This window comes from Choloepus didactylus, chromosome Y, assembly GCF_015220235.1.
Source record: "Choloepus didactylus isolate mChoDid1 chromosome Y, mChoDid1.pri, whole genome shotgun sequence".
Classification (NCBI taxonomy): Eukaryota; Metazoa; Chordata; class Mammalia; order Pilosa; family Megalonychidae; genus Choloepus; species Choloepus didactylus.
In genome coordinates this window covers 20,256,022-20,269,326 of record NC_051335.1, presented here as the reverse complement: position 1 = coordinate 20,269,326, position 13,305 = coordinate 20,256,022, and the positions used below count along the sequence as shown (strand labels likewise).

Below are 13,305 nucleotides of genomic sequence, written 5' to 3'. Positions count from 1 at the left end.
GACAAGAAGGTTAGGATGATAAATTGCCACTGTAACCTTTAACATGTTTAATGAGTAAACACATCTCAACTACTAGAGTAATACACTTGATTCACATACATACTGCATAAAATAATTCCTTGCACTTGCTTAGCACTTCACATTTTCCATAATTGTTTTTGTTTCTATTATCTCATTGATCCCTAGAGCTGAAGGTTGAATAGCCCCAGGTTTTGAGCCCAAGCAAGGAATGGAATTTGTGACCATTAACAGAAATGAAGGAATTGGCACTCGGGGCTTGACCTTGAGCAGTGGTTCTCAACCTTGGCCACGTATTAGAATCATCTGGATATTCTCATGCCCAAGCCTGACCCCAGACTGATTACAATAGAATCTCTAAGGGTGGAGTCCAGCCACTGAGACTGTTAAAAGCTCCCCCAAATGACCCACTGTATAGTCAGATTTGAGAGTCACTAGCTTAGAAGAGAGTTCAGTTGGAAGCATGTTAGTTGCAAGTAACAGGAATACATTGAACTGGCAATGTCATAGTAGTAGTTGAAGACATTCGCTGAGATTTATGGAGTATCATTCTCCATAAGGGTTGAAGAACTGGAAAGAAATGGATTCATGAGAGTGTGTACATGGAGAAAAGCAGGGGCCTGAAGACTGACCTTTGATATTAACAGTGTTAAGATTTTCATCTCTGTTAACCTATTTTTTGAAAAGGCCATATGGTTTCTATAATGAAAAACAATACATGACTAATCAGAGGCCTTTGTGGACAGAGCTGTGCATGGATCTAAAGGGATCAATGGATGTAATTTATTTAGACTTTTAAAAAACTTTTAACTGAAGTTCTGCTCCAAAGTTTATTATGTTTTAAGTTGTGTCAACATGGAATTAGGGAGGCCATCTTATGAAAAGGGCTTAAAGGCAGTGATAAAGGGTAGTGATAAATCTCACTAGGTTGAGAAGTATAAACAGTAGAGTTTTAATAATAGTTGTTTCTGGGTTTATTTAGCATTTTTATGTACAGCCTGGGTGAAAGAATTTGCGGTGTGATTTCTAAGTTTACAGATGATGAATCATTTAGTCCAAACACCCATTCAAAGCTTTGCCACTTACTAACTGTGTAACCCCTGACAAGTTACTTAACCTTTCCTCTCCAGTTTCCACAGCTGTCAAATAATGGAATTGGATATCAATTTCTCAGCTAGATATTCTATAGCTTACCTTAGCTCAGCTCCCTTCTCTGTGTCTACAATGAAAACAACACATAATCAAGTTCTTTAGTTGATTAGAGCAATGTTAGGTAGTGACAATTATGGGGTCAATGACCAGGGAAACCAATTGTTATATAGAATTACTCACGATACAGAGTTCATTGTAACCAGATTGGCAAACCACTATTTCTGCCAGCCTTCTGCTGGAACATTAAAATAGCTTTGTTATATAGGACCATCCTTTATAATTGGATTTAACCTGTACTGCAGATTTCTTCAATAATAAATTTATAAATCTCTTATATAGCATTTTAGAGCTGAGGTTCATAAAGTTTTAGAGTAATAAGAGGTCACCTAGTTCTTACCTATATTTGTCAGGAGAGAGAAATGCAGACAGGGGAAGTGATTCGCCCAAGGTCAGACAGCAAATAAGTCATGGAGCAATATCTCCAGACAACTAGTCCAGTTCTCCTCCCACTGCACTCAGTTCCCAAAACAGTCAGAAATATGGCCACCAGAGTCCTCAGGCCAGATCTATTTTGAAGCTGTTTTGGCAGAATCTGTCAAGTCAGTAGGTGTGTGGCTTGACAGTGATGGTGATTAAAAATTGAAGTGATGATTATAGCTGCTATCTATTGAGTGACTTTTTGTGCCAGACATTTTGCTAAAGTAGAGTGCATTATCTCATTTAATCCTCCCAACATCCCTTTTGATGTCGATATCATTGTTCCAATTTTTTAGATGAAGAAACTGACTCAGAGAGGTGAGGTTACTTGCCCAAGGTCACACAGCTATTGAATGTTATACTAGAATTCAAACCCAGATGTGAAAGTATAACGAAGCTCATGTTTTTTTCAACAACCTCAGGATTTCCTAAACAGTGAAATCCAGAATGCTAATTCTACAAGAGATAGGTATTTTTGAAAAGGTTCTGTAGCCAAGTAAGTTTGGGAAATGCTGCATTTTATATTCCCCTCTTGAAGAGTCTCATTGCCTATTAGCATATTAAAATATCTGAGAAGACTTCAGTGAAGAAATGTATTTTTCCTTAATCTTGTGTTTCCCAAACTTTTTTTTTTGACCAAGTAACTCTTTTTCCATGAATATCCATGAATATCACACAGGACCCTAATGCTCCCTAGAAATAATTTGAAAAACACTGCACTAGACCACACTTCATCATCCCATTCATCTTTCTGATCCTTTTCAGAGATTGTTGCTCTTAGGCATGGCTTTTTTATCCTAACCACTAATGTGACCAAAGACTCAGTGTTGCATAAAACTTTCTGAGCAAGAACACATGCTTGTCCCTTTGGAAACATCTTTGATAACACTAAGAAAGCTATATCTCATGAAACTTTAAGAAGAGAGACCATTAAGCTTCTGAAATATCAGTAGTTAGTGGGATTGTTTTAGTACTGCCTTAACCACAGTAATGTTTTTCAGTCTATCCCAAACCAAGCCAGAACTGAGCCAGAAAAATTTCACAGCTGATCATGTTTGTGAAGGCTGAAGCCCCAGGGCAGGGCCCCTGCTGCAAGAGCTGGGGAGGAGAGCCTTGGATTAAGAACACAAGCCTTTTCACATCAGAAATACTTTGGAGATTGGGGTGGAATGGGATAAGGAGGAATCAACTTGCACAACCTTTTCTTGCCTTTTGATTATGCTTAGAGCAGATGTTAGGACTGTAATCTGGGATGTGAACATGGGCATGGCTCTCATTCAAAATTCCCACTCTCATTTGAAGCTAATGGCTTTCATCTTCATATATATTGAGCTTGCCACATGCATTTGTGCATTCTGTCTGTTTACAATTCTAATAGTGTGAGATAGAACATGAATAAACTCTAATGTGACAAGACTTGAAGATATAGACTATGTTGAAGGCTGCTTTTCTTTTTTTAACAAAAATTTCTGGTCCTATACCTCCTCATTTTCCAAGCCATTGCCCTAATTTTCTCCTTTTGCTTCACTAACTGGTTCTGAAGAAATATTGGTCATGTACAATTCTCTGGTGCAGCTCTCTACATAAAGGGAGGAAGGCATGAAAGTGGGGAGCCTACTACTTGTATAACAAAAAAAACAAATGCAATTAAATTAACTCTTATTGTGTGTCTATACACAGAACTTTCACTTATTTAGTTTGCAAAACAACTCTATAAACCAGTAGAATTATGCCCATTTTGCAAATAGACAATTTTTAAAGCTATTATTATTGGTATTCTTGGCTTGTCTGTGATTCAGTATAAAGTACAATGAACTTGGAGTCAGAAGAATCTTGATTCACATCCCAGCTTTACCACTCCCTTCAGTTATTCATTTATTCATTCAAGAGCCACTCTGTTGAGCACCTACTATAAAAAAGTGCTTTAGGTGCTGGAGATACAGAGATGAATATGACATAGTCCTTCCCTCAAGGGGTTAACAGTCTAATTCTTTGAGGGTTCATTTGTGTGTGTGTGTGTGTGTGTGTGTGTGTGTGTGTGTGTGTGTGTGTTTATTACCAATGTTGTTGCAACCCTCACTGCCATCAATTTTAGAACATTTCATCACCTTCCAAAAAAATTCTGTACCCACTAGCAGTCATTACCCATTGGCCAGCCCACCTCAATTCTCTCCCCTGACCAAGCCATAGACAACCACCAGTCTTCCTTCTGTGTCTATGGATTTGCCTATTCTGTACTTTTCATGGCAATGGAATATAAAATATATCATCCATTCTGACTGGTTTCTTTTGTTTACATAATGTTTAACCATATAGAAGCATGTGTCAGTACATCATTCTTTTCATTGCCAACTAATATTGCATTGTATGGCTATATCACATCTTATTTATCCATTCATTAAATAAAATGTGATATAGCCAAACAATGCAATGTTACTTGGGTTGTTTGGGTTGTTTGCATTTTGTATCTAATATGAATAATCCTGCAAAACACATTCAGGAGCAAGTTTTTGCATGGACATTTATTTTCATTTCTCTTGGGTGTATACCTAGCAGTGGAATTCCTGGATCATATGGTAATTCTATATTTAACCTTATGAGGAACATCCAGGCTGTTTTCCAAAGTGGCTATACCAATTTACATTCGAGGGTTCATTTTTAATATTTCATTTTTTACTGTGTTACTGCCCTTAGGCATACTCAGTAAGGATTGGTGTTGGTCTGATTTCCCCAAAATCTGCTTTAAAGTCTGATGTAACAGTGCTAACTTTTTTTTATCTTTGTTAGAGAAGTTGCGGGTTTACAGCACAATCATGAATAAAATACAGGATTCCTATATACCACCCTATTATTAACACCTTACATTGGCGTGGAACATTTCTTACCAGTTGATGGTAGCACATTTTTATAGTTGTACTATTAACTAATAATTGTCCATGATTTAACTTAGGATGCACTGTTTGTGCAGTGTACTTCCATGGATTTTTTAAAACTTTGTGTTTTAATTACATTCACAATGTTGTGTTGGCTGATGAGGCTGGGCCCTTCCTGTGTAAAACCTTCCCCAAACAGCTTTCTTATTCAAAGAGGAAGCCCTTCTCAGGTTGAGTTGCTGCCTCTTAGTAATGTCTGTGTAGGTATACTTCGCTGCCACAACCTCAGTGCTTGTTCTCAAGAAACCTCAATGCTATTAACAAATATCAAGGATGGGCAGCAAAGAAAAAAGAAAAAAGACTGAGAGAAGTAGAAAGGAAGGGGAAAAAGGAGAATATGAGAATGGAGATTCATGACCTTAAGTGCAGCATGTTGCTAAACCCAACCTAAAACATTCCCTGCACATCAATAATACCTACTATTGCACATGAAATCACTTTGCCAGGAAAGCCTTCCCAGACATTGGTTATTCCAGAGGCCTGTGCAAGCTCTGGTGGCCACACTGGCAGCCCTCCAGGTTGGAGACTTCGCTAACCTCTGAAACAGCCTTCTCATAAAGATCAGTTTGTTTCAAGGATCAAATGAGATAATAGATGCAAATATGTCTTAAAAACTATAAAATAATCTGCAAATGGTCTGTTTTTTTAAGCTCCTGAGGGTACTGACAGTGGTTTAATGTTGTACAATAGTATCTTCATGGGAGTTTGAAAAAGATTTTAAATACCTGTATTTAAAGAAAGGCAAATCCATCTGCAGAATGAAAAGAATTCATTCCCCAGGGGGAGAAAATACTGTCTGGGAAACACCTAAACTCTGTATCTCAGGGGAGTGGTTGTCACCTATCTTAGAAAAACCTTGGGTTTTCTGAATGTCCTCAATTGATTAGAATTGTTTTCCTTAAAGAGTAATTCCCAAGAAAATGCTTGTGATTTCACTGTCAGTGAAACTGTTGACGCTTCTTTTAGAAGTGTCCATTAACTTATGCTAAATTACAATGGGAATGCATGTGGCTCCAACCTGAAAGTATTATGTGTGCACTGTTTGAATGACTAACAAATTAAATAATAACTAACAAATTATAAAGTAAACTGCTGCTGCTCTGCTCCTTCCGCAAGAACAACACTTTTTTCTTTCAGCTTCAATGCATGAGACTTCATATAGGTTGCTCACCTGAATGCATGACTCTTCAATCTCAGGACTCAGAGAATTAATAAAATGCCATCCTAAGATTGTTGACTTCTAAGTTTCTGGGCATTTCATTTCTATGGAGAAGTACCCACTCCTCATGCCGAAGAGTGAGCCTGAAAACCTGACCCTTGGCTATAAGGCTCCCTCAAATTTACAGTGCCTTGGGGAGTCCCTCCTAATGACTGTCTTATAGAAAAAGCATTTTCTGTGAATTTCCAGTGACTGAATTTTTATTTTCTTTTTTTAATAGGTCCAGTTAAAAACAAGAAAAAGGGTAAGTTAATCTCCCAATTTTATAAAATCACTGCAGATGTGCCCTATCATGTCTTTTCAAAAATTAGAAGAAACTATCAAGGGAGTAGGGTTTTTGTACTATATTCTTTCAGTATTGACTGTCCATTATTTTATTCAATCACATGTGATCCTGAGTATTGTAGTTTCCAAGGAACAAGAAAGAAATAGAAATTGTTCTTCAGTGATGATCCATGAAAAATGCCATTGCTTCTCTAGGAGCATGTGAAAGTTATTTTCGGTTTTCTTTCTTCATTCTTCCTTACTTTTTCCCTTTCCCTTATATTTTTTCCCACTTTATCACATTGGTGATCAGGTATGAATGGAGTTGTGAGATAGCTTATAAGGACTATGTGTACTTCCTACTGAGAAATGCCAGTACCCTATTTCCTGGCCTAACAAGCTATGCCTATTCTATTTCCCAAATGGTCAGGGAAGGTATTTCTTGCTTTGGGGTTTCAATATCATTTTCTCTGTAGTGGAACAAGTAGACTTGAATACTACCCTGTGTGCTGGTTTGAATCTATTGTATACCCCAGAAAAGCCATATTCTTTTAATTCAGTTTTGTGGGTGCAGACTTATTGTGGGGGAGGTCTTTTGATTAGGTTGTTTCCATGGAGATGTGACCCACCCAATTGTGGGTGGGACCTTTTTAGATTATTTCCATGGAGACTTGGCTCCACCCATTCAGGGTGGGTCTTGATAAGTTTACTGAAGTCCTTAAGAGAACATAGAGCTGACACAGACCCAGATGCTTGTTGATGAAGACCGAAAGATGTTTGGAGATGCTACACTAAGAGATGAAGCCCAGAGTTTGCCCTGGAGAAGCTAAGTGAGAACCCACAGATGCTTAAGGAAAAAGCCACTGAAATCAGAAGCTGAAAACAATGCAACCCAGGAGCAAAGGACCAGCAGATACCTGCCATGTGCCTCCCCATGTGACAGAGGAACCCTGGACACCATCGGCCTTTTCCTCAGAGAAGGTCGCTACCTCTTGAGGCCTTAATTTGGACATTTTCATGGCTTTAGAACTGTAAAATTGTGAACTAATAAACCCTTGTTGGAAAAGCCAATCCATTTCTGGTATATTGCATTTCCAGCAGCCTAAGCAAACCAGAACACCCTGATCTTTTTTATTTTCAAAAAAGGAGCTTCTAGCAGGGCAGTTTCATCATGCCATTGTTAGGTCAGTAAGTTCCCAGTGTATTTTCAATGGGACTGCTCCAAACCACTTCTGTGAGTGCTTGCCTACTTGAAGTGGAGACTACAAAGACAGAACAGGCTCCAAGGACAGGATTAAGCAATATGGTCCACTCCTTAGGACCAAAATAAGCAACTATGAAATCAGTTAAAGTACCTATTTGTTTCTGGCTTCCAACTGGGGAGGAAGATAAACTGTAACTAATGATTTTTAATTAAAATGCTTTAAGTGAAATGATTCTGTCTGTTAAGATTTCTGGAAATTTACATAGTATATCAGCAACCCCAAACTAGGCCAAAGAGATTGGCTTTCAGTTATACCTGCCACTTCTGTGAGCACTAGGGTACTCTGGGGGCTTGAGGTACCATGGTCCCACGGAAAACCTATGTCACTGGCATAAATAAGCCTCCTGAGAGCCAGATTGGAGAAACGCTGAAAAACAGTGAGAGAGCTGGAGTCAATGAGAAAACCTTTCTACGTAGGGCCTGGGCATTCACCACCAAGATATTTTCTCTCTTAAGAGAGTAAATTTGATTTTCAAGCATGTAATTCTTAACTCACATCATATCCCTTTAAGACAGAAAGTACAACAAACCTAGAAATTTCACTTGGCTTGGACAAGGAGCCCTCTGCTCCTGATACAAGCCCAGGGAATAAGCATTTTATTTTTGTCAAGCATTAGAGATATAGAAATGAAGAAAAATGGTCCCTGTCCTCAAAAATCTCCCAGTGTGAGACTTCTGAGGAAGCTGGCAGAGTAGGAAGCTCCAGGACTCACTCCTGCCCCCAAAAGTGTTAGTAAACAGGCAGGAACTATCTGAAACAACTTTTCTGGGGCTCAGAAGGCTAGAAGACAACTGTGTAGCATCCAAGGAAGAGAAGGAGGAAGAGACTAATAAATCGCAGTAAAGAACAGTAAGTAGCTCTCTCCATATGGTGGCTACCAGCATCCATCCCTCACTCATCTGGCAGGCTGCATTGGGATCCTGGCTAGCTGCTGCTGTCAGAAAAGGATGCAAAAATCCTCTTCCCAAAGAATGGAAGAGGGGGCATGCATGGCCGCACTGATCATGGCTTTGGATTAACAAATTAGGATTGCTGGGGCTGAGTTCTGACCACTATTTCAAACTGCCCCACACAAAGGCAAGGTAGTGGCAGCCATTGTTTCAACCCAGCCCCAAAGAGGGGCAGAGGCGGTGGAGGTTTAAAGACACACTGCCTCCTTAGGGCTGCAGGGAACAGTATGCTGAAGGGTACCATCTACTGGGCAGGCCAGGGAAGTGCAGCATCTTTCCTGACCCTCTCCTCAGGGCACTTCATGGGTCCCTGGCCCTATTTTGGCTGGGAAGTACTGACATGGAAAAGTCCTCTTTGGGGTAAATCTCCCAGAATTTGCCCTCCAGGCAAAAGCAGCTAGAGACAATAAAAGGAGTGTAAAAAAAACTATAGAAGCTAAACAAAAACAAGCAGACCAGATCAAGATTCCTGGAGAAGGAACAGAGGAAAGGAATCTTTCTCCTGGGTGTGAAACAATTGCACAAATAGTGCAGTCTTAAAAATTGTACCTTATATGGGGTAGGAGAATGTATGACACCAGAGGTAAAGATAGATGATAAAGACTGGGACTGTATAACGTGGCAAAAACTGGAGTGGCCAATGACTGTTACTAAATATACAAATATAAAAATGTTTTTGCATGTGGGAAAGCAAATGAATGTCAACCATGTAGAAATTTGAAAAAGGGATGGTATTCAGGAAAAAACATAATCAAAGCAAACTGGAGTTTATGGTCAACAGTAACATTGTAATATACCTCCATTAAATGTAACAAAGGCAATATGCCAATGCTAAATGTATATGAGAGGGGGACATAGGGGAGTAATATGGGATTCTTGGTAGTGATGTTATTTGCTGTCCTTGGTAGTATATTGTATTGTATGACATGTTATTTTTCTTTTTATCATTTTTTCTTATTGCTAAAAAAAAAATTTTCTTGTAGTAGTCAGTATGTTCAAGTGCTGACTGTGGTGATAAATGTACAACTTTATGATGATACCATGAACAACTGATTGTACACTGTGGATAAATGTATGGTATGTGAACATAACTCTATAAAATTGTAGGAAAATATATATATAGGAGTAAAAGTGTTGGCGAAAACATGGTGAGAGGGATGATGCCTCACCAATATGGACTAACTACAATGTGTAAACTCAGAATTGAATCTTAGAACATAGCCTAACGTGGACACAATAATTGTAATAGTCCCTAGATTGTAAGCTCTTACAGCAGTTAACTCTGTCCCTGAATTGTAAGGCCTATCTCTAAACTTTGAGATGCTGATCCCCTAGCGTATAACCTGATTGGTCTCTGGAACAATGCATATCTCTGAGACACCTGAAACTCAGAGCTACAGCTCAGCAGATATGAATGTCAGTATTAGTGCATATAGCCACTGTCAAAAAAAAAAAAAAAAAAAAAAAAAGCTGAAAAAGAGCCCAGACTTCAATTAGTGGTATGAATGAAGCAGGTCTGATTAAGACCAGGGCAAGCCAGGCCAAAGGGTAAAGGTTGAAACTGATTGTGTTTTAAAACTTCAACTTTCTTATGAGACCAAGGGAATAGATATCTATTTGGTACAGGATCTAAATTTTCTAAATGGTACAACTCTACAGTTGATTTGTTCAAACACCACAAATGCATGGAACTCTGAATAGGAAGTGAGATACGGTAGGTTAGTATAGGCTGGAGTGAAATAGTGACACATCCTAGAGTAATTTGGGCAGATAATAAAAAATATATTTACAGCCTCCCCCTCTCCAGCCCCGAGAATCTGGGGGAAGGTGCGGATGTCTTGGACATCCTCACCTGGACTGGTGTTGATGTTGTCACAAACATTGGGACTGGCGGTTTGATGTGCTGAGCCCTCGAGCATGGGACTTGCCCTTATGAAGCTCATTACCACAAAGGAGAGTCTAAATTTGTATGTAATGGTGCCTGAGTCTCCCCCTGAGTACCTCTTTGTTGCTCAGATGTGGCCCTCTCTCTCTCTAACTGAGCCATCTCGACAGGTGAACTCGCTGCCCTTCCCCCTATGTGGGACCCGACTCCCAGGGGTGTAAATCTCCCTGGCAACGCAGAGTATGACTCCTGGGGATGAATGTGGACTCGGCATCATGGGACTTAGAGTATCTTCTTGACCAAAAGGGGGATGCAAAATGAGACGAAATAGTTTCAGTGGCTGAGAGATTTCAAATGGAGTCGAGAGGTCACTCTGGTGGACATTCTTATGCACTATATAGATAACACCTCATAGGCTTTAATGTATTGGAATAGCTAGAAGTAAATACCTGAAACTACCAAACTCCAACCCAGCAGTCTGGACTCCTGAAGACAATTATATAATAATGTAGATTACAAGGGGTGACAGTGTGATTGTGAAGACCTTGTGGATCACACCCCCTTTATCTAGTGTATGGATGAGTGGAGGAATGGGGATAAAAACTAAAGGACAAATGGGGTGGGATGGGGGGATGATTTGGGTGTCCTTTTTTCACTTTTATTTTTTATTGTTGTTCTGGTTCTTTCTGATGTAAGGAAAATGTTCAGAGATAGATTGTGATGATGAACGTGTAACTATATTATCATACTGTGGACAGTGGATTGTATATCATGGATGATTGTATGGTGTGTGAATGTATTTCAGTAAAACTGAATTTAATAAAAAAAATAACATACATACAGCAAGTTGTTTCCTCTCAAAAACTGAATTTAATTAAAAAATTTTGCCTTATATTCAGGAACAGATGAAGAAGAGCTGAAAAAATATGATCATTTAAACATGGGCTACTTCAAAGGTCTAAAACAAGTTGAACCAAGTGTAGTGAAGAGCCTTAACACAAAGCCAAGCAACAATGAAACCCTAGGCAAGAGAGAGAAACTGACCTTCAGAGTAAACTCATCAAGATAATCAGATGCCTAGACAACAGAAAAGATTACAAGCCATACTAAGAAACAGGAAGATATGGCCCAGTCAAAGGGACAAATTAAACTTTGAAGGAGACAGAATTTTGAACAACTAATCAAAGATATTCAAACAAATCTTCTAAATCAATTTGAGGAGATGAAGGAAAATACAGCTAAAGAGATAAAGGATATTAAGAAGACACTGGGTGAGCATAAAGAAGAATTTGAAAGTATAAAAAGAAACATAGTAGAAATTGTAGAAATGAAAGGCACCATAGAAGAGATTTAAAAAGTACACTAGAGGCATACAACAGCAGATTTGAAGAAGCAGAAGAAAGAATCAGTGAACTAGATGACAGGACAATCAAAATCTTACAGACAGAAGAAGAGATAGAGAAAAGAATGGAAAAAATTGAGCAGGGTCTCAGGGATTTGAATGACAGCATGAAACATACAAACAAGCATCATGGGTGTCCCAGAAGGGAAAAGGGACAGATAGACTATATGAGGAAATAATGGCTGAAAATGTCCCAACTCTTATGAAAGACATAAATATAACTGTTTAAGAAGCACAACATACTCCAAACAGAATAAATCCTAATATACCTACCCTGAGACACATACTAATCAGAATGCCAAGTGCCAAAGATGAAGAAAGAATCCTGAAGGCAACAAGAAAGAAGTGGTTCATCACATACAAGGGAACCACATTAAGACTAAGTGCCAATTTCTCATCAGAAACCATGGAGATGAGAAAGCAATGGTATGATATATTCAAGGTACTGAAAGAGAATTCTTTATCCAGCAAAACTGTCCTTCAAAAATGAGGGAGAGGAGAAAACTAAGATGGCGGCTAGGTGAGACAGGGCAAAAACACACCTCCGTGAAAAACACTAGATAAAAACTAGAAAGTGACATAGAATACCGGTTACAGTGATGCACCAGCTTAACGAAGTCTTCTAGTTCCACAGAGGCCGTACACTTGGTGAAACCGGGAGTCTGCATTCTGAAACGAGCGAGTAAGCTGGCTGGAAGACCCGCAGCCATGCAGCAGTCTGGGAAAGCCAGGGTTTGGTGTTTGGAGACCAATGGACTCTTTAAAAAAAAAGAAAAGGGGTGGGAAAAACCCAGGAGCAGCTGCAGCTGCAATAGTGGGATCCATGCAGTAAAACACAGTAAGAGGGGGCTGGGCCAGCCTCTTGGTGTTTGGCCTGGAAGATAGCCTGCAGCAGATACCCTTGGTGCTGGGGGAATGGAGGGGAGAGCCAGAAGCAGAAAGAAACCCCATGGCTAGCAGCTGGCTCCCTGGAGGGCTGGATAAATTCCTGCCTGGGGCTGTGTGCATAGCCCAGAGCCCTGCCAGTTGTCCCGGAGCTGGGAAGGAGGAACTGTGCGAGGAGCGGGGTGTGGAGACGCCCCATTCGGCCATCTTTGCATCAGGCTAAAAGCGCCCCAGCACGGCCCAGCAGCCCGGGGCTTCCCTTGAGGGATGGCGTGCACTGGTGACGTAGCATGGCATTCCCTCAGCAGAGGTCCTGGAGGATCGCGGCTGGGCAGGGGAAACAGCTTGGAAAACCCAGGGACACTACGCCAACTCTGGTGGTTTGTGGGACAGCGAGAGATCGGGTCTGAGGCTGAAATGAAATGAAGGCTTAGACTCTTGTGGCGGCCTTGAATCCCCGGGAACCGGGGAGATTTCAATATTAAAACTGTCCTTCCTCCCTGGCCACCCATACACATGCCCCACATTCAGGGCAGACGGCTCCAACAACACACCCAAACTGAGTTCTCCAATTGAACCCCACAAGAATCATTTCCCCACACACCACGGAGACAAGGTGGAGAACTGACTTGAGGGGTATAGGTGACTCACAGACACCATCTGCTGGGTAGTTAGAGAAAGTGTATGCCACCAAACTGTGTTTCTGAAAAATCAGATAGGTATTTTTTTTCTAGAAATTGAAAGAACCCTATCAAACAAAGAAAATGCCAAGAGGCCAAAAACAACAGAAAATCTTAATGCATATGATAAAACCAGATGATATGGAGAATCCAACTCCAAACACACAAATCAAGA

The 13,305-nt window shown here is 40.0% G+C and overlaps 1 pseudogene; it reads left to right on the top strand.

Annotated features, from left to right (window-relative positions):
* Positions 1 to 7,628: 7,628 nt before the first annotated feature.
* The window catches only part of LOC119524034, a 43,536-nt pseudogene continuing 37,859 nt past the window's right edge, over positions 7,629 to 13,305 (top strand).